General features: G+C 42.7%; 1 protein-coding gene across 1 annotated transcript in view; it reads right to left on the reverse strand.

The window, feature by feature from the left end:
* Positions 1–2458: 2458 nt before the first annotated feature.
* Positions 2459–18515, reverse strand: part of ZNF706 (zinc finger protein 706) — a 38930-nt gene continuing 22873 nt past the window's right edge. The window contains exons 4-7 of the transcript XR_016280645.1: positions 16640–16722; positions 5697–5741; positions 4880–5073; positions 2459–3533 (exon numbers count right to left, since the gene is read on the reverse strand). The gene's annotated coding sequence lies outside the window, so the exon portion shown is untranslated. The remainder of the gene's footprint in view (positions 3534–4879; positions 5074–5696; positions 5742–16639; positions 16723–18515) is intronic.

The following is an 18515-nucleotide window of genomic DNA, read 5'->3' on the forward strand; positions in this document are numbered from 1 at the left end:
TGCTCTGTCTGTTAGTGTGTGGCATTAACAGGTAGCTGCAGGGTCACTGCGAACCAGGAAAATGCTAGGTGCGGCTGATTGTTTTTAGTCAGTGTAGGCAACTCCCATGTCCAGAGTGTGATTGGGACAGGTGATGCTTTCAGCTCATCCTCATTACATCAATGAGCTGGTGCACTCCATCTTTCTCTTTGGAGTTGTTGCAACAGATCCCCTACATTAGGGGTTTCCAGATGTGTCCTAAGAAGGTAAAGGTAAAGGTTTTCCCTTGACAAGACTGTCTAGTTGTGTCCAACTGTAGGGGTCAGTGCTCATTTCCATTACTAAGCTGAAGGGCCAGTGTTGTCAAAAACAACTCTGTGATCATGTGGCCAGTATGACTGCACAGAATGCTGTTTACCTTTTCACCAAGGTGGTACATATTTATCTACTTGCACTGTTACATGCTTTAGAACTACTAGATTGGCAGAAGCTGGAACTAGTGACGGGAGCTCACTTTGTCACATGGCACTTGAACTGCCAGCCTGCCGACCCTACAATTGGTTGAGTCAGCAGCTTAACCGCTGAGTCCCAGTGCTAAGAAAGCAGTAGTACAAATAAGGTAACCCATACCATACTAACTCCCTGGTAGCCAAGACTATTTACACCATACATTTAAATATTTGGGGGGGGGGGGGCGGGTATGTGTGTGAATCTATATATTTGGGGAGCCAGTGTGGTGAGTGGTTTGAACATTGGACTACAGCTCTGGAATTCAGGGCTTGAATCTCTGCTTGGCCATGGAAACCCACTGAGTGACCTTAGGCAAGTCACACTCTCTCAGCTTCAAAGGGAGGTAAAAGCAAACCTCTTCTGAATAACTGTTGCCAAGAAAACTCCATGATAGGTTTACCTTATTTGTGTGTATGTACCTTTAAGTTGCCTATTGACATATGATGACCCCATGGATTTTCTTAGGGAAGGAATACTCAGAGGTAGTTTGCCAATTCCTTCCTCTCAATTATAATGTACCGTGGGATCACTAAAAGTCAGGGGCAACTTGAAAGCACACAATAAACAACATATAATCTACACCAAGAATTTGTAGCCAGAAAATAATTACCCATGTTCACATCATTTTGTTTCTTTTTCTCATAATAGAGGATCAGGAAGAGAAAGAAATAAAAATTACATTTACTGGCTCTTTTCTGACTTATGCTTTTGGAGCCTCAAACCAAGATTTCATTTTTTACAGGATTCTGGGTTGCAGCAAAATCAAAATATAGCACATGGAAAGTTACATTTATTATTTTGTTACAGTAGGAGTTCCAAAGCCCCCAAAATAGTTCATCAGGTTTACAGTTACATTTTAAAAAAACTAACAGGCGCGGTACATACCGGCCCTTTTAGCTCCAGGTTGGGGTCAGGGCAGCCTCACCAGCAGCCCTGCAGTCCCAATCCAGAGTTTTTACAGACCACGGAAAAGCGGCAAAATGCGTGTCCTTGGGGCTTCATGCCCCTGGTCACCCCGGGAGCCGCAGCCATGGGAGAAAGGGGCCTGGGGTTTGGACACGGCGTGTGTGGAACATAATCATGGCAGCCCCCGTGTAGATGGGAGGCCGACATGATTACGGCGCTGCCATGTACTAGGGTTGTGGGGCGTGCAGACGCACTGCCCCCAGGCAACCCTAGTATGTGGCCAGGCCGATGCAAAGCAACTGTCTGGATCGCACCTTAGCTTCCCTTTCCCATTTCTCAAAAGTAACTTTACTTTTTAACTTTTCCAAACTTTACATATGTTACTTAAAAGAGATATAAGAATCTTGTAAACCACTGGCTTGCAGAACAAAACACATTCTCCTCCCTTCCATCCTGCCCAGTGATTCCCAAACTGGGTGGTATCCCGCCCCCCCCGCCCATGGTGGTGGAAAGATCCAGGGTGGTGGTGAGGAAAAAGGAGGTGGCAAGGGGTCTTCACTCAAAATATTGGTGTACAAGAAAGACAAGAAAATCAGCATCCTTTAGGACCACGGTGGAGTTGAGGAGTTAGAGCAGATGGTGGTGTGGGAGAAGTGGTGGCAAAAAGGAGCTTTTCACATTTGTGATCTTTGCTGGAACTTGGCTGGCAGGATGAAGATTCAGGATGAAGATGTGCTGTTGCTCCTGTTTCTCTCCTGTGAGACAAGAGGTAGCAGAAGAAATAGTGGAGCTTATTGCTCCCAAAAAACCTCAACTTACCCCTTCTGATTTACAGCCGATTATAGGATGCAGTCGGGTATTATCACAGGAAAAATCCTGCTGATTCTGCCACCTGACTGCATCTGCCTAAAACCCAGCTAGTAGTCACACTCAGCTGGCAGATTTGATTGGAAGGGGTAAGTTAGGGGTTTTTGGTGAGCGACAAGCTCCAGTGTTTGTGTGTGTGTGGGGGAGGTACATTCCGCCCTTATCTTATGCAGGGGATCCGTTCCGCCCCCCCCCCCCCCCCCCCCCCCCCGTGTAAGAGAAAAAACGTGGATGCTCAAGCCCCATTCAAATGAATGGGCTCATGCCTGCAGCGGCACAGTGGCAGCACGTGGGGCACACACCACGGGAGCGCACCCTATTCATATGAATGGTCCACACTGCCCCTTGTGCCCCACATGCTCCCGTGCAGCTTTGAGCATATGCTCAAAGCCGCGTATAACGCAGGCGCACTGTACTACTGCAAGCTGTGTGTGAAAGGCAAATCTCTGGGAAAGAGAGGGAGAAGCATCTGGGGTCCTTTAGCTCTCTCATACTGACAGTCCTTTCTTGCTGAGAAGACCAATAGGAAGTTGGCTGTGTCCCTCACTGTCCCAATGAAGGAGAACTGAGAGTCTTTCCTTGCCTGGGAGAACCTTGTTTGCTTTAAGGGTTTCTTCTTTCCTGTTGAATTGTCCAGGTGTTTGTGGATTTCGATGGCTTCCCCATGCATTCTGACCCAATAATTGTTGGTATGGTCTATGTTTTCAAATAGCATTTTATGCCCAGTATGGCTCACAATGGTTCTGGTACTTCTGATTTTTCTGGCTAGCCCAAGTCTGCAGTCTCTCTCATGTTCCTTGATTCGTGTTTTAACACTGTGTTTGATGGTCCCTATGTACAATTGTCCGCAGCTGCACAGCTTGTGGTAAAACTACTGTGTCCACGAGAGGGTCTCTCCTATCCTTCACTGAGCGCAGCATTTGCTGGATTTTCTTGGTCAGTTTGTAGCTTGTTTGGAGGTTGTGCTTTCTCACCAGTTTCCCTATTCTGTCTGTGACTCCTTTGATGTATGGTAAAAATACCTTCCCTTTGGGTGGCTGTTTGTCATCACTCCTCTGGGTTTTTCCTGGGCCTGGCAGACCCTCTGATGTCAGCTTTCCTGCTGCTATAAGGCTAGCACAGGCAATAGGGCAGGGCTGCCGCTGCTGCTGTATACATACATGAGAGGCAGAGCACGAGGAAGTGGTGGTGGTGAGTTGGATGCAGCTGAGATAGATGCTGCTGGCCGTATAAACAGTAGATCCAATATCAAGAAACAGACATTGGGGGCACTAAAACAAAACAAAACAAAAACAAGCTTCATTTATATACCACTATATACCGCCTAAGCGGTTTACAACTGTAAGCTAATTTGCCCCCAACGATCTGGGTACTCATTTGAGTGACCTCGTAAGGATGCAAGACTGAGTCAACCTTGAGCCCTTTTGCTGGTCTTGAACTCGTAACCTTATGGTTTTGAGTGAGTGGCTGAAGTACAGAGATTTAACCACTGTGCCACAAGGACAACTAAGGTTGTCACCCAAGATTAAAGGAGACAGTTGTTTGGGGACCACTAACCTTTGCCTCCTCATGCCCAACAGAGCAGGCAGGAGCAGCATGAACAATGTGATAATCGTCCTCCATCCAAACTTTATAATTACAGTATATTGCAAAAGGAGTGATCATAGCTTCCAATTGTCCCAACTTGGCAATGGCAGTCTTGATTAACCTTCTGTTGTTCCAGTTTCCAGCTGTTTTTAAAATATCCCAATTTCTCACACTCCCTCCTACTTTCCCACTTTCCCCTCAGTATACTTAAACTGTTGCAAACTCAGTTCAAAATCCCAAAGTAGTTTGCACTTAGTTAATGCAGCAGAGGGGAGAGGATAAGTGGGGGCACCAGGGCAGAATCTTGCCCTTCACTGTAGGCTTAGGCTAAAGTTAATGGCAGCAGCTTCTTCTAATTTGTGTCTTCTTCTTCATTAATAACTTTTGCCATCTTGACCATACTCTAATATTGATATTGCGTGGCTATATCATGATTCCACATTTTGGTCTGAGAAATATTGGAAGCTATCCCTTATGAAATTGAAACCATAAAGTAATGGAGTTATAGCTTGGCGGTTGGGGATATGCACAAGTAAATACTTATTTGTAAGTAGTCACTTCCCAGCTTTGCAAAATCAACATAAACTCAAAGCAGTTCTGAAACAGAAACAGGCCTGCATGTAACCAATTGTCTTGGTTTCAGGTTTCAAAACAGACCTTGAGCTAAACCATTTCAAGCTCTAGGTTTAAGTCCTTACATTCACTTTAGGCCCTAGATAAAAGTATGTTTGGATCAGGTCAGGTGAACATATTTGGCAACTAGCAATTCCATTGGGATTTCCAACTGCTCAGCTTCTCTGGAATCTGGGCACTTTTGATTTCCGAGCCATAAAATGGATTTATGAGGCTAAATTTAAGTGTTTCACTTTGAAGATTTTAATCTAATTGTTTCTGCAGCTCTATTGATTTGCAAGGTGACCAGAATAGCATCCAGTGAACCCATCTTTACTCCTCTTTGTCCCTAACACATAAGCTGTGCAAGCAGTAGCAGGCATGGTAACTCATGTGGGAGTGATGAGTCACAGCTTACCTTCCTGCAGACCTAAGCAGAGCATGTTCCACAATAACTTCAAAGGGAGGCTTTGCTCTGAAATACTTGCTTGCAGCTTTTACTGGCGATCCATTTAATGGCGGGTGTGCCATTGGTACTTCCCATCGGCATGATGTGCTTCAACATGCTTTTGCAATAGACACTTTTTAGATCTGTAACTCTTGCTTCTCTCCCTGTTGAAACAAGATACCCCGTGCTCATGCAATATGGCAATCACACATTTATAAGGCTACGAAGCTTAAGGTCAATGAAGGCCATTGAGTTCAGCCTACCAGCTCAAAGGCAGGATCTTCACTTCTCTCCGTTTTTGCCATTTTCAAAGGCACTGCATACAGCACTGACAGATATTTGGCCAATATAGGGTGGTCGTCTCAGGCAACAGAGATGGGGAAGTGGCAGCCAGGTGTTGGAGGAAAGGGCTGTGAGCTGTGCCAGTTGGCTATGTGCTCCCTAACTTAGCCTGTTCCTGCCTTCACGTGTGATGGAGGATAGTGGCTGCAACCATACTGCAAAATTTGAGCAGTTTGGCAGCACTTTAACTGTCATGTCTCCATCCTATGGAATCCTGGGATTTGTGGTTTGTTGTGGCACCAGAACTCTTTGCCAGGGAAGGCTAAATATTTTACAAAACTACAAATCCCAGAATTCCATAGCACTGAGCCATGGAAATGTTCCATGGCCTTTGCTGAAGAAGAATTAAGTGGTTTAAATGTTTACCCAAAGCATCAATAGTATGTATATTCACACTAGTTCATTCCGTTCAAGTGCTTTCATAATTGGATTTATATATACTCACAAAATAGCAGTTAGGCTTGTATAATGGTGATCTCTTGTTCTTTACCTTAGGAAGCAATATTTGGTTTATTCTTTTTTATTTATTAAAAAGTACTTAATAAAAGTAATAAAATTAAAATAAACACATTTTAAATTATTTATGATTATTTAGTAAATGAAATATTTCCTATTCATTGAAAAGTTTTTTCAGCCTGCTGGGTCATCTAGGCTGATGCACACACAAGGATAAAAACGTCCCTTAAAACAGATTAAAAGTAGTTTCTAAGAACTCATGTTGAAAGCTGGTATTCTTTTAAAACAGATTTTAAAAACTCAACATTTAAAATCCAGCAAATATTTTGGGAGATTATGGTATTTGTTGGTGTAGTTATAAATAAATAAATAGTTATTAAAGTTTTGTTTGCTTGGTTTAAATCCAAATGACACTTCTGTTGTTCTGTACGATTTTCTGGCGTTTCCAGCACCAGCTGCAACATTTTATTCCCACCTTTTGAGAGGGTTTATAAATTCTGAGACATATCAGAACAATAGGTTCCTTTCTTTTTTCAATTGTTCTTAGAGTTACAGTGCTATAAGTGCATGAAATGACACTATACATCTCTATAATTTTTTTTTCTTAAGAAAAATTGTTCTTCAGACCATGCCTTGGTTTTAAAAAAAACCTTTGGAAGTGCAGCTCCATGAAATTGCTACAAACAGCTCCAGGAATAGAACAATGCAGAGGTGTCAACAATTAGCAAAACCCATCAAAGCAGTAGAAAGAGTACTGAAGAGTGCATGTGTGCACGCGCATGCACACACACACACACATGCAGAAAACAGAAAGCTCCACTTTGTGTTAGATGGTCAACTGTTTTCTTTTTTAAAGCCCTATGCATTTTGGCCTATACAGAAGTAAGCCTTCCTCAGGGGCTAAAAACAAAACACAAATGTAAATCTGTTATAAATATTAGAAAAGATAACACATAACTAAATCAATCATACACCATAAATTTATATATATAGTATAATTGCATCATTTATCATATGAAAAAACATACCCAGCAAGGAGGTACATCATGAGAACTCACACTTCTTTGAAGTGATCTTTAATAGCTCCTAGAGAGCCAGTATGGTCCAGTGGGTTTGAGCACTGGACTACGACATTACAGACCAGGATTCGAATCCTTGCACAGCCATGGAAACCCACTGGGTGATCTTGGGCAAGTCACATTCTCTCAGCCTCAGAAGTAAGCAAAGGCACCCCCCCCATGAACAAAAAACAAAAACAAAAACAAAACCTCATGATAGGTTCACCTTAGAGTCACCATAAATCAGAAACAAATTGAAGGCACACAGCAAAGATTTGGGCGACTGCTTTAAAGCCCTACAGCCTGCTTAAGCCATTCAGTTTATGGTTGTACAGGAGCTTTGCTGATGCAAAAACCTCTGTTGGAAATAGGGCCTTGGCACCTATAAAGTATTGGGGTTGGGCAGAAAGCAGCAGCAGGAACTGAGGATATGCAATCTATCACCCCTGTTGATCTCATCATTTGAGATTAGCATCTGATAGGGGTCATGGTAGTTATGGGGCAGAAGGCAACAGTAATGGGTTATTCACATTGTGAAAATAATCCATGATGAATCTGGGTTGAATCTCTGTTGTTCACACACATCCCGAATGCACCCGATTAAGTTGGGTGGGGGCTGCCAAAACCCCACTTAATCCAGGGTAATTGATATCAGCCCCCCCTGCCCGCCCCTGAGTTTTTTAAAATGACCTGCATTGTTGTGCGAATAACCAATCTGAATAGACCTGGGATAAAACACTGCATGCTTTGAATGGAATGAATCAGTGAGATGATTCATATTGTTGTGCTAAAAAAATCTGAATACCTCTGGTTACTGTGAAAACAATGTTGGATCAGGTTAACATTTGGACTGATCAGAACATGAGAAAGTCATTTTTGGTCCAGAATGCCCAGAATTCCTCAGCTACCATGGCTAATTTCCCAAGATTTGGATCCATCCCAAAAGGGCTCTTTTTGTGCTCAAAACCTTGCATAAGCATATTTCAGTATGCAAAGGGATCTTGAAGCACCTTTGAGACTAGATGAGGCCCAGTACATATGGGCAGGAAGCGACATCCTGGTGGGAATTCTAGGGTTTGGGAGCGCACAGCAACTGCATGCTCCCAAACCCTAGTCCATAGGGACGCCACCATCATGGTGGCCTCCTGTCCACATGGGGGCTGCCATGATGAAGCAACCATGGCACCACGTATGCACTTGCATCATCGACACTTGCCAGGGTGCCAATGTCGATGGCGCCTTGGCAGTATTGCCAAAAGGAGCTGCATTTCGCAGCTCCTTTTTGGGGTAGATGGTTGTTGCGGCCATGCAGTTGCTGCGGCAACGATCCGGGGCAGAAAGGGATGGCGTCTCACCATCCCTTCCTGCCTGTTTGTACCAGGCCTGAAATAAAGTAACTAGTAGTATGAGCTTTTGTAAACAACTCTTGCATCTGAGGAAGCAGACTCAAGTCTGCGAAAGTTTATGCTACCAGCTTCTTTCTTTCAGTTAATCTCAAAGATGCTACAAGATTCCTTTGCATACTGAGTTTCCAGACTAACACAATGTATTCAAAATGTCTTAAACGCAGGGCAAAACTGTCCATTCCCATATAGATCTCCTAAGGTAGAATAGAGATTACAAAACTTTCCTGAATAACTGACTTCATTCCCCAGCTGTTCTGGGTGTGTTTAAATCCAGTAACAACTGGAAAATAGCGGTTTCTCCTGTCCCTAGGATACCTAGAAATGTTTCAATTGTGAAACGTAGGGATCTTCCGCTTATCATGATCCAACTGCTGCAGCAAATTTCTTGATATCATTGAGATCCATGTTCCAGTATTCACCATCAAATCCATTGTTCCTTTTCATCAAATCCATTGCTCCTCCTGTTACTTCAATGTTCAATTGATGATTGACTGATGATGATGAATAGATCCAAATCCTCTACAATAATCTAATTAAAAGTTGTAAGCACATGCCACAATAAACTAGTGGGTCTCTTGAGGATCAAGCTACACGTTATCTTAATTATGTGGCTTGCAGCTGTTATCAGAGATTTTAACATTTTATTCCCAGCTATGTGTGTGTTTGTGTGTGGGATTTCTACCACCTTGTGAGAAAGGGAGGTTTAACTTGATGCAAATTCACTGCTCCCCGTTCTGTTTCTCACCCACTGCGTTTTTTCCTATCCCTGTTTGGCATACACAAAGAGTGAAGGGGAAGCGAGATGTGGCTGTGGTGGAATCTGTCAGACACACCTTTAGAATTATTAATTTTTAAATAGTATAATAATGACCGCAAACCATGTTGTTGAAATGACATGTAATCAGATTGCTTTTGTGGCCCTGCACTTTCAGTGACACAGGTCCAAAACACACTGCTGCAATAATCCAGTTTAAGACCGGTTTAACTGCCCTGGCAAAATGCTAGGGAATTCTGGGAAATGTAGTTTTGTAAGACTTTTAGCCTTCTCTATCAGAGGGTTCTGGTGCCACAACGAACTGTAATTTCCAGGATTCCCTAGCACTGAGCCAGGGCAGTTAAAGCGGTCTCAAACTGGATTATTGCTGCAGTATGTTTTGGACCATTTTGGCAGCATACGTCTATTTTTGCCTGTTGAGTGTGTGTTGTGTGCCTTCAAGTAGTTTCTGACTTATGGTGACCCTACCATGGGGTTTTCATGGTAAGATTTGTTCAGAGGAGGTTTGCCATTGCCTTTCCCTGAGGCTCAGACAGTGTGACTTGCCCAAAGTCACCCAGTGGGTTTCATGGTCAAGCTGGGAATCAAACCCTGGTCTCCAGAGTCATAGTCCAACACTCAGACCACTACAACACATTGTACCAGTTGATAAAAATGTGAATCCAGGCCCACCAACTAATACAAGGAACTGGTTGATGCACATTCTCCAACATATCACAGATGAAAACTGGGATGCCTGTGCCCAAGCAACAATGGAGTGTGGTGAACATTGCAAAAGTTATGAATGAGGAAAGCCACACAAGCTAGGAGAGTCTGCAGCAGATTGCTTTTGCCTGAGCTTACTGGGAATAACCCTTTTTCTCCTCTCCCTCTTGCTGAGTTGACTGAGTGCAAACTACCTTTGCACTTTGAACTCTGCAGCCATTGAGCTCAGCTTAGGAAAGAGACAGAATTATCACTGACAGCAGTGACTGAATAGCAGAATTGGGGAGTACATTTTTTAACAAAGGAATCATTTCACAACGTGTGAGATTCCAATCAGGCGCTTTGGCTGAGGTGGCTCCTCAGATCCCCAACGGTGGCATGGGAAAGGCGAGCCCATTTTAATGTTATCTCTTCCAAGATAAAGAATCCGCACCATGCAAACGACTATTTTGAGCAGTTTTCTTTTGAAGCCTTAATTAAACAATCAAACTGGGCGTGTGTTCACAAGCTTGCTCTGCAATGCTGCTGCCGTTATGGCAACGTGTGTGTCATAGCAGGCACAGGAAGCCGCCAGCTGTTGTGCTGCCTGTCAGCATCCTGTTGTGTGATGTGTGTGTGTGAGCGTCTGTGTGGTAAATACCAGTGTAGGCTTTTAACAATAAAATAAAATAAAATGCACCATACACCATCAGTAGTGGAGGAGGGAGGTTGGAGGCGGCAGTGGAGGTGGCTGAAACCTGCCAGGCAACTTTTGCAGCCTCATCGAAAGGTGTGGCTTCATGAATCACGGAGGAGTAAGCTCCAAAACTGTAATTGTCTTGCATGAATCATTTAGTTGCAATTAGTTCATTAGCCCTGGCAAGTTCTTGCAAGTGTAAAGGGGAAGGGCTGCACTTTCAAGAGCAAACCAGCAAACCAATGATCCTGCCTTGCACTTCACCCAAATGCTCTTGAGGCTGCCAAAGGTGCTGCTCAGTCTGTTTCACTGACCCATAAAGAGTCATGGGGTGCCCTGAAGACTAAAAGATGTGGGCCATAGACCACAAAGGTTCATGCTAAGTGCGGGTGAACCTTAAAAGGGCGAAATGATTTCTTGTTGTTTTACTACTACACACTAATGTGGTTAGTTCTTTGGTGGGCAACTGCAGGAACTCAAGGGCTTCAACTCCCATTGCATCCCGTCCATAGCATAGTAAAACGGCCCCCATACAAATGGAATCCCGCATACAAATGGCAAAATCAAGGCCTGTCCTTTGGAATTTACATTTTTTCTCTTTATTTTCCAAACTGGAATCTTATTTTTTTGACAAGCAGGGACTTGCAACAAAATGTTGCAACATGGAGTGTTCCTTTTCCAGCTTCCAGCCAGCCTCAGCCTCTGCAAGGATGCCCCATTTTGAAGTCGAAGGATTTTGCAGATGGCATCCGAAAAACCCACAAAAAACTATGCTCCATTCTGTTCTCCTCTTTCCCATTTTCTGTCTCTACTGAGAACAGTTCATCAGTATGCTTAGTCATCATTCATTACTGCACTGTTTTTTTCCCTTAGAGATTTTTGTAACTTCTACAAACTTTGGGGGTCCCCACTCCACAGCCAGTGATACCAAAACCACATCTTGTGTGTGCATGTGTGGTGTTATTTTGACTATATAAAGGACGACCTTTATATAGGGAAAATGACACCACACATGCACACACAAGGGAAGATGTTAGTAGTATACGCAATACCTGGATAACTAAGGCCCATTACAAACGGGCACCCTAGCACGGACTCAGTCCGTACTAGGGCTAGAAAGGAGTGTCTCTTCCAGACGCCCCTAACCCTAGTACGGACTGAGCCCGTATGAAATGGCGGCGGCCGTTCCACACGGCCGCCGTCATCTTGACGTAGCGGACGCGCTGTGTCCACACATCGCGCCCTGGAAATGACGCCGCAAGTGCGCACTTCAGCACTTGCGGCATCTCTTCTGGGGCGCAGGAAGGAGCGCGATTTTCGTGCTCCTTCTTTGCAGCATCCGGGAACTGCACCGTTTGGCTGCTGCGGTTCCCGGATGCTGCAACTGGCAGCGGCAGCAGACTGCTGCTTTTCGGTGGTCTGTAACCCACCTAAGTTTCATTTCTTTAGTACTAGGAAGCTCACTTGGCTTTGCTCGGCTAGATGTTGGTGAGTTTGCTTCTGATTTGAATAAAATAGAATTTTGACTGGTAGCGCCCATGATCCTTCAAATGTGCTTCAAATGTATATGTGTCTTTCAGATGTCCTTCAAATATGTGTATGTATATGAGTATAAATTTTTCTTCATAAAATATATACTTTAATAGAAATTAATTGCCACTCAATATAGTGATGAGCACAGAGCCGGCGTAGTGTAGTGGTCTGAGCTCTGGAGAATAGGGTTCACATCCCTGCTCAGTCATGAAACCCACTAGGTGTCTCTGGGCAAGTCACACTGTCTCAGCCTCAGGGGATGGCAATTGCAACCCTCCTCTGAAGAAACTTGCCAAGAAAACCCTGTGATAGGTTCGGAAACAACTTGAAGACACACAGCAACAACAAACAGCGATGAGCACTGTGTCTAGTGGCTTTTCGGATAAAGAGATAGATTTAGAGAGATCTAAAAGCAGCTGTTAACTAAACAGAACACCCATGTTCAGAGCCGTACCAGATGCTGGGAGGAAATAATATGGAAGAGGTGTTGCTTTTATGATCTCATAGGATTTCTCTTAATTTCGAATGAAAAGAAAGTGGGGCCAGAACGCATTCATGTGAATTCGCTAGTTCAGCGAATTTACGTGAATTCAAATTGCGTTCATACTGACTTCCCATTGCCCGAAAATAGCTTGCCATTGCCTGAAATTGTGTGTGATTACCTCTCACGCAATAACATGAAACCCCATGATTGCGTTCAGACTGACTTCCCATTGCCAGAAATTGCGTGTGGTAGTCTATCATGCAATAATGTTAAACCCCATGATTGCAGTCGGATTGCTATTGGATTATACTTCCAATTTCCCTTGTCTGATAACGTTTATAGTGAGCTCTCAAAGCACCTGGTGAGAACCTTTCAAAAACAAAGCCTTGGGTGCAACCAAGGAAGATAGCTCTTAGGAGCTATTTTCTTTTTAGTCAGCAGGCCATTGATTTTAAGAAATAAAAATAAATTCTACCTCCTCCAAGGTCATGATTAATTCTTCACAGCTTGTGAGGATTCAGCAGAACAATGGCATGAGGAGGGTTTATGATCACTTTCCCTACAAATAGACAGGAGATGCTGTTGGGAAACCAGATTTGGCTTTTGAACTGTGGATCAAAATGTACTTTCATATCTACAGTTTGTACCATTAAATTTAGGCTCCCTACCTATTACTGCAGGAGACTTTATTCCATCTCTGAAAATGGCACAGCCTGAATGATGTTTCATTTTTGTAAAGCTCAAACGTGAAACCACATTTCAGGCAGAAAGAGTAGCAAAAAGCAATTGTCTCACTAGATCAGGAGTGGATAATCACAGAAGGGGTGGGGACCATTTTTCTTGACCCCCACCATGGGAGAAAAGGGTTGTTTTATTTGTTGTGCTTCTTTTTAATGGTCTGTTTTTAACTGCTTTTAATTTTATTGATAGTTTAATTATATTTTTAAACTTTTGTACAATGTAATTATTTTGAAGATATCTGTTCTAACTTTGTAAGTCACCTTGATTCCCCAATTGGGAAAAAGGTGGGATATAGAAATAAATGTAAATATAAATGTTACACTGAACACTAGGAACATATGCTTTTTATGCAGATTCCTAATTCTGGGCAGTTTCTTCCATGCCCAGTGCAGCCCCATTGCTCACAATATTAAGTTGTCCCCATGACCATTTTGATATAAAGTGTGTCTGTGTGTGTAATTATTTATTAATTAATTTTAATGCAAACATCCAATTCACAACATAAAAAATTTCAGAAAAAAGAAAAAAAAGAGACACACTTATTATACAGATATAGGCACAAGTTGAATTCAAATATATAGCTATGTTAGTCTGGAAAATCAGTATGCAAAGGAATCCTGTAGCACCTTTGAGATTCACTGAAAGAAAGAAGTTGGTTCAGCATGAGGAAGTAGGCACAAGTCTATGAAAGCTCATGCAACCAACTTCTTTTATTTAATCTCAAAGATCTCTTTTTCTGGCCTTTCTGGCCAGAATCCTCTTAGTCTCTTATGCATGCATAACTGGTTGGATATTTTTGTCTGATGTAAGTACAACATGTATTTGCAGTTTAAGGGCATAGTAGTGGAGCAGCATACACTGTGCTATTGCAGAGGCAGATGTGCATTCTCAGCTGATGCTTATCTCTCTGCCCCCACTGAAACTGGTACATTTGGTTGCATATTCACTTGTGCATTTGGGTGTGCCTTTGATTCTGCATTCTCTTGTGTACTGAGCTGCATGCTCAGTTGTGCAACATTGCCACCCAACACAAGAGTGAAGTAGTACAATCAGCATGCAAAGAATTACCCAATGCAACCCGCATGTAGGATCGGCCGGTCGGTCAGTCTCTCTCTCTCTCTGTTTTAAAAAGCCTGGTACCTTTTCTCTCATTCATATAATCCCTTCCTTATAGGAAGACACGACACTGTGACACTATATGCCCATTTTTCTGCTGCTTTGGCTGTTGATTATATTTTGGGTGTATTTTTTGTGACTGCAGCTTTTCTATTACTCTTTTTCCTTTCTTGCTCCCCCAGGCACTGTGTTTGTGTATTCTGTTTCATAAAATCAGGTAGGTGGCAAGGAAAGCCTACCTCCATCTTTTCAAAATCCATAAAAGCATGCCATTTATGCTTGCACCAGGGGTTGCTCAAAAGGTGTTAGTGAAAGGTTCCTTCCTAATGTAAATATAAACGTAAATATAAATATAAAGGCTCTGAATTATTACAAAGAAGAGAATGAAAAAGGTAGCATATGACATTGATTTACACCATCTTTCTCATATGTTAGGTATTAGTATCTTGAAACTAATTCACACTATGCAGGAAGTTCATAATATGGTGCAGATGACTGTATAGCTGGCCAACAAAGTAAAACAAGTTAAGGAGAAGGAAGGATTTTTTTTTAATGCTTTCAGAAGGGGATATAGTTCTACCTGGATATTCGATGTTCTCAGCCTGGCCTGCTCAGATTCAGAGAACACATGGAGGGGAAATGTAGCTGGACATATTGGCTTCACCCCCTTGACCTCCTGTAGTCTTGACTTTTGCATGCCCAGTGAGATAGTATGAAAGAAAATCTCCTTTTATATCTTTTCACTGATTGCTAAAAAGCTAGAGAAGTGAGGCCTTGGAGACTGGGGCAAGAGACTCCTTCCTCCTCTAAATTGTTATTTTAGCAAATAGTTTTTTAGTTTTAACGAACAAATGCCCACAGGTCTTATAATTGCATTACTGATCATATTTTTTATTATTTTGTGGCATGAGGCCAATTTGTTGTCGTTAACTGCACCTGAGTTGACGCTTGACTCACAGCAATCCTGTATATGAGATATCTAAACTCCCATGTCCTCCACTGCTCTGCTCAGGTCTTGCAAATTCAGGCCTGTGGTCTCCCTGAGAAACTCCTATCCATCTGGCATGCCATCTTCCTCTCTTTCTACCACCTTCTACCTTTCCTAGCATTCTTGTATTTTCTAATGAGTCATACTTTGTCATGATGTGGCCAAATTGCAACAATCTCGGTTTGATCATCTTGGCTTCCAGGGAGATTTCAAGCTTGATATGTTCCAAGACCCATTTGTTTGTCTTTTTGGCTGTCCACGGTATCCTCAGCATTCTTCTTCAGCCCCACATCTCAAATTAGTTTATCTTATCCTAGGGGTAGGCAACCTTTTTGAGCCGGGGGCCGGGTTGCTGTCCCTCAGACAACTGGGGGGCCGACGCCAAAAAATAAATAATTAATTTTTAAAAAAAAAAAAATAAATAAATAAATAAACTGGGACAAGTGTAGGACAAAATTTTCAAATGGAGGACACTTTTTTAAAAATGGCAGACACATGAAAAAATTTGCTGCTTTTTAAAAAAATGTTAATATAAATGCATGTTTCTGAGGCTTCTATAGACAATTGCCCCCCTTGCCCACCGCTTGCCCTCCCTTGCCTGCCTCCTCCTGATAGGCCAAAGGCCCCACGCCCTCACGCGAGAGGCCAAAGGCTCCGGTGGCAATCGGCGGCAGGACCGGGCTGGGGCCGGTCCCAAGGCCTTGCTGGGCTGCATCCGGCCCGCGGGCCGTAGGTTGCCTTATCCACTGTCTTCACTGTTCAGCTTTCACATCCGTATATGGTGATGGGAAATACAATGACTTGGACAATTCTAACTTAATGCTCAGTTCTCTATATTTACTGTTCGGCAACTTGTCTACTTTTTTCAGAGCTGGCTACCCATTGCCAGTCTTCTTCTGATTTCTTGACTGAAGTCTCCATTCTTTTCAGTGTTTGATCCAAGATATGGGAACTCTTCAACTACTTTGATTTCCTCATCATGTAGATTGAATTTATGTTGATCCTCTGTGGTCATTATTTTTTTCAGGTTGAGCAGTAAGCCAAATTTTGCACTTTCTTCTCTGATCTTTCTTAGTAATTGTTCCAAGTCTGTGATGTTTTCCACTAGTAGTATGGTGTCATCCACAAATCTTATCGAGTGTTGATGGTTCTTCCTTCTATATTCACTCCTTTTTTTAATTTTAAAAACTACTTTTAATTATAACAAACTCCATCTGCCCTTGAGATGATATTTTCTGCATACAAGTTAAATATGGAGGGGGATAGACTGCAACCTTGCCTTACCCCTTTCCCAATTGGCAATCATTCTGTTTCTCCATATTCTGTCCTAAGTACAGATTTCTCATCAGGACTATCAGATGTAGTGGGACTCCCATGTCTTTAAGATCCATTCATAACTTTTTGTGATCTATGCAGTCAAATGGTTTGCTATAGTATATAAAATACTCACTTTCTTGGAGCTTCTTTGGTGCTGTGATTTCAAGCTGATCATTCCAGAAAAAGTCCAGATTGTTGCTGCTTGCTGTGATTCTTCTAGGTATTGAGAAAAATGGTCAAAGATGAATTCAAGGACTCCTGCAGTGTTTGGGATGGGAGTACTAACATATCTGGCCTAAGACCAGAGGTTGAAACGGGTGTGGGGTTGTTTTTTGTTTTGTTTGTTTTTTGGGGGGCTCTAGCTCTCAGAATAATCCATCCACCGTGGCTGGCTGGCTGGCTGCTGGCTGAGGGATTCTAGAAGTGGCAGTCCAAAAAGTTTCCACCTCTGCCTAAGGTATTTGGCCTAATTGCTCAAAGGAGAAACTGAATTTATGATCACTCACAGCTCAGTAGTGCTATTCAAAGTGGTGGTCCAAAGTGGTCTCGGTCCCTGGAAGGTTACCAGGAAAGAATGAAAAAAAAATGTAGCCAATGAACATAAACATGGTACAGATCCCATGGGACAATGAGGGGGGGAAACAGCTTGAGATGTTCTGGTCTAGTGAAACATACTTCAACAAGCCAGATATATTCATGACCCCCTAGGGTAAGGTGGCAGTCGAAATAATGTTGTCTAGTTGTGTACAGACCCTTTTGAGAAATTACTGTTTAAGGTTATCCGGTGGCAGAGCAATTGGTGCTCTGCCATTAATGTGAGCTGAAAGTAGTAGTAGTAATTGTATTTAAATCAGTTTGGGTGAGCTTCCTGTAGTAGGTCAATGGTCTAAGTAACTACAGTGACTAGGTGCAACTACTGCCAGTTTAGGCTGGGATACAAACTGGGTCTGCTCTTGAACAAGGACAGCCTGGCTACTGCAATCAACACACGGATAACTTCAACACTGGATTATTTCAGGGAATCATGTAATCCTGCAGCTGTAGCTGGGCTGTAACTCCCAGCATTCCTTATCAGGTGTTATGCTGGCCAGGGTTTCTGGGAATAGTAGTTCAACACCTGGATTAGTATAATACATTCTATGCTAAGGGCTGGTTTAAGCTACTGCTAGTGTAGAGTGGCTAGGTTACTATGGAGAATAACTTAGCCCACAAATATTGCACCTGGGCTAAAAAATCTCCATAAACTATCAATCCAGACTTAAGATACTGGTATTAGCATTCAAAGTCATATCGAACAGGATGGGAATTCTGCAGCACTCCTGATGTTGTCTGACTGCAACTTCCATAATTCCTCTCCATTGGATGTGCTGCCTAGGGCTGTTTAGGGGTAGCACATGGGCCACATAATTCCCATTCCAAAGTGGAGCTTGAGTTACCTCAAAAACATTGGTCTCTATACCAACTTCCCAGGTCACTGCAATTTTGAAGTTGGAAGCTGTTGTCTGCATGTATACATTCCTCTTTAGCATCATCACATAGACAGCCCTCCTCTGTTGTGGCACCCAACCCTAGGAATTATTCCCTCTGTGATAGTATCAGCCATCAGTGCTAGAATGTTTAAAAGTGTTTATTAAAAACTTGTGTTTTCTTTTAGCTTTCCTCTAGCAATGGGCTGTTCTGAGCGCTCATGAATGTTGTTTTTATTGCCTTATGATGGTGTTGTCAACATGCTTCAGGATTTGTGCCATGTGAAATAGTATAAATATTTCTAATATTTTAAAATGTTTATAGAATTTCACAGCACAACAGGTTTTAGCATGCATAGAGTACAGTACCACAAAATCTTCATGCTATGATTAGTTTTTGTCAGCCTGCAAAACCTTATTACCTGGGAATGGAGCACTAACTTGGGTCTGCAGTATATGGTAGACATACCATAAATAGGGGTGCATTGGATAGTCACCAGATATTAATGAGGAACTTACCGCAACAGTTGCTTGTATCATGCA

Source organism: Sceloporus occidentalis, unplaced genomic scaffold (genome assembly GCF_023333645.1).
Source record: "Sceloporus occidentalis isolate IW3139 unplaced genomic scaffold, rSceOcc1.0.p SCAF_3, whole genome shotgun sequence".
Taxonomy (NCBI): Eukaryota; Metazoa; Chordata; class Lepidosauria; order Squamata; family Phrynosomatidae; genus Sceloporus; species Sceloporus occidentalis.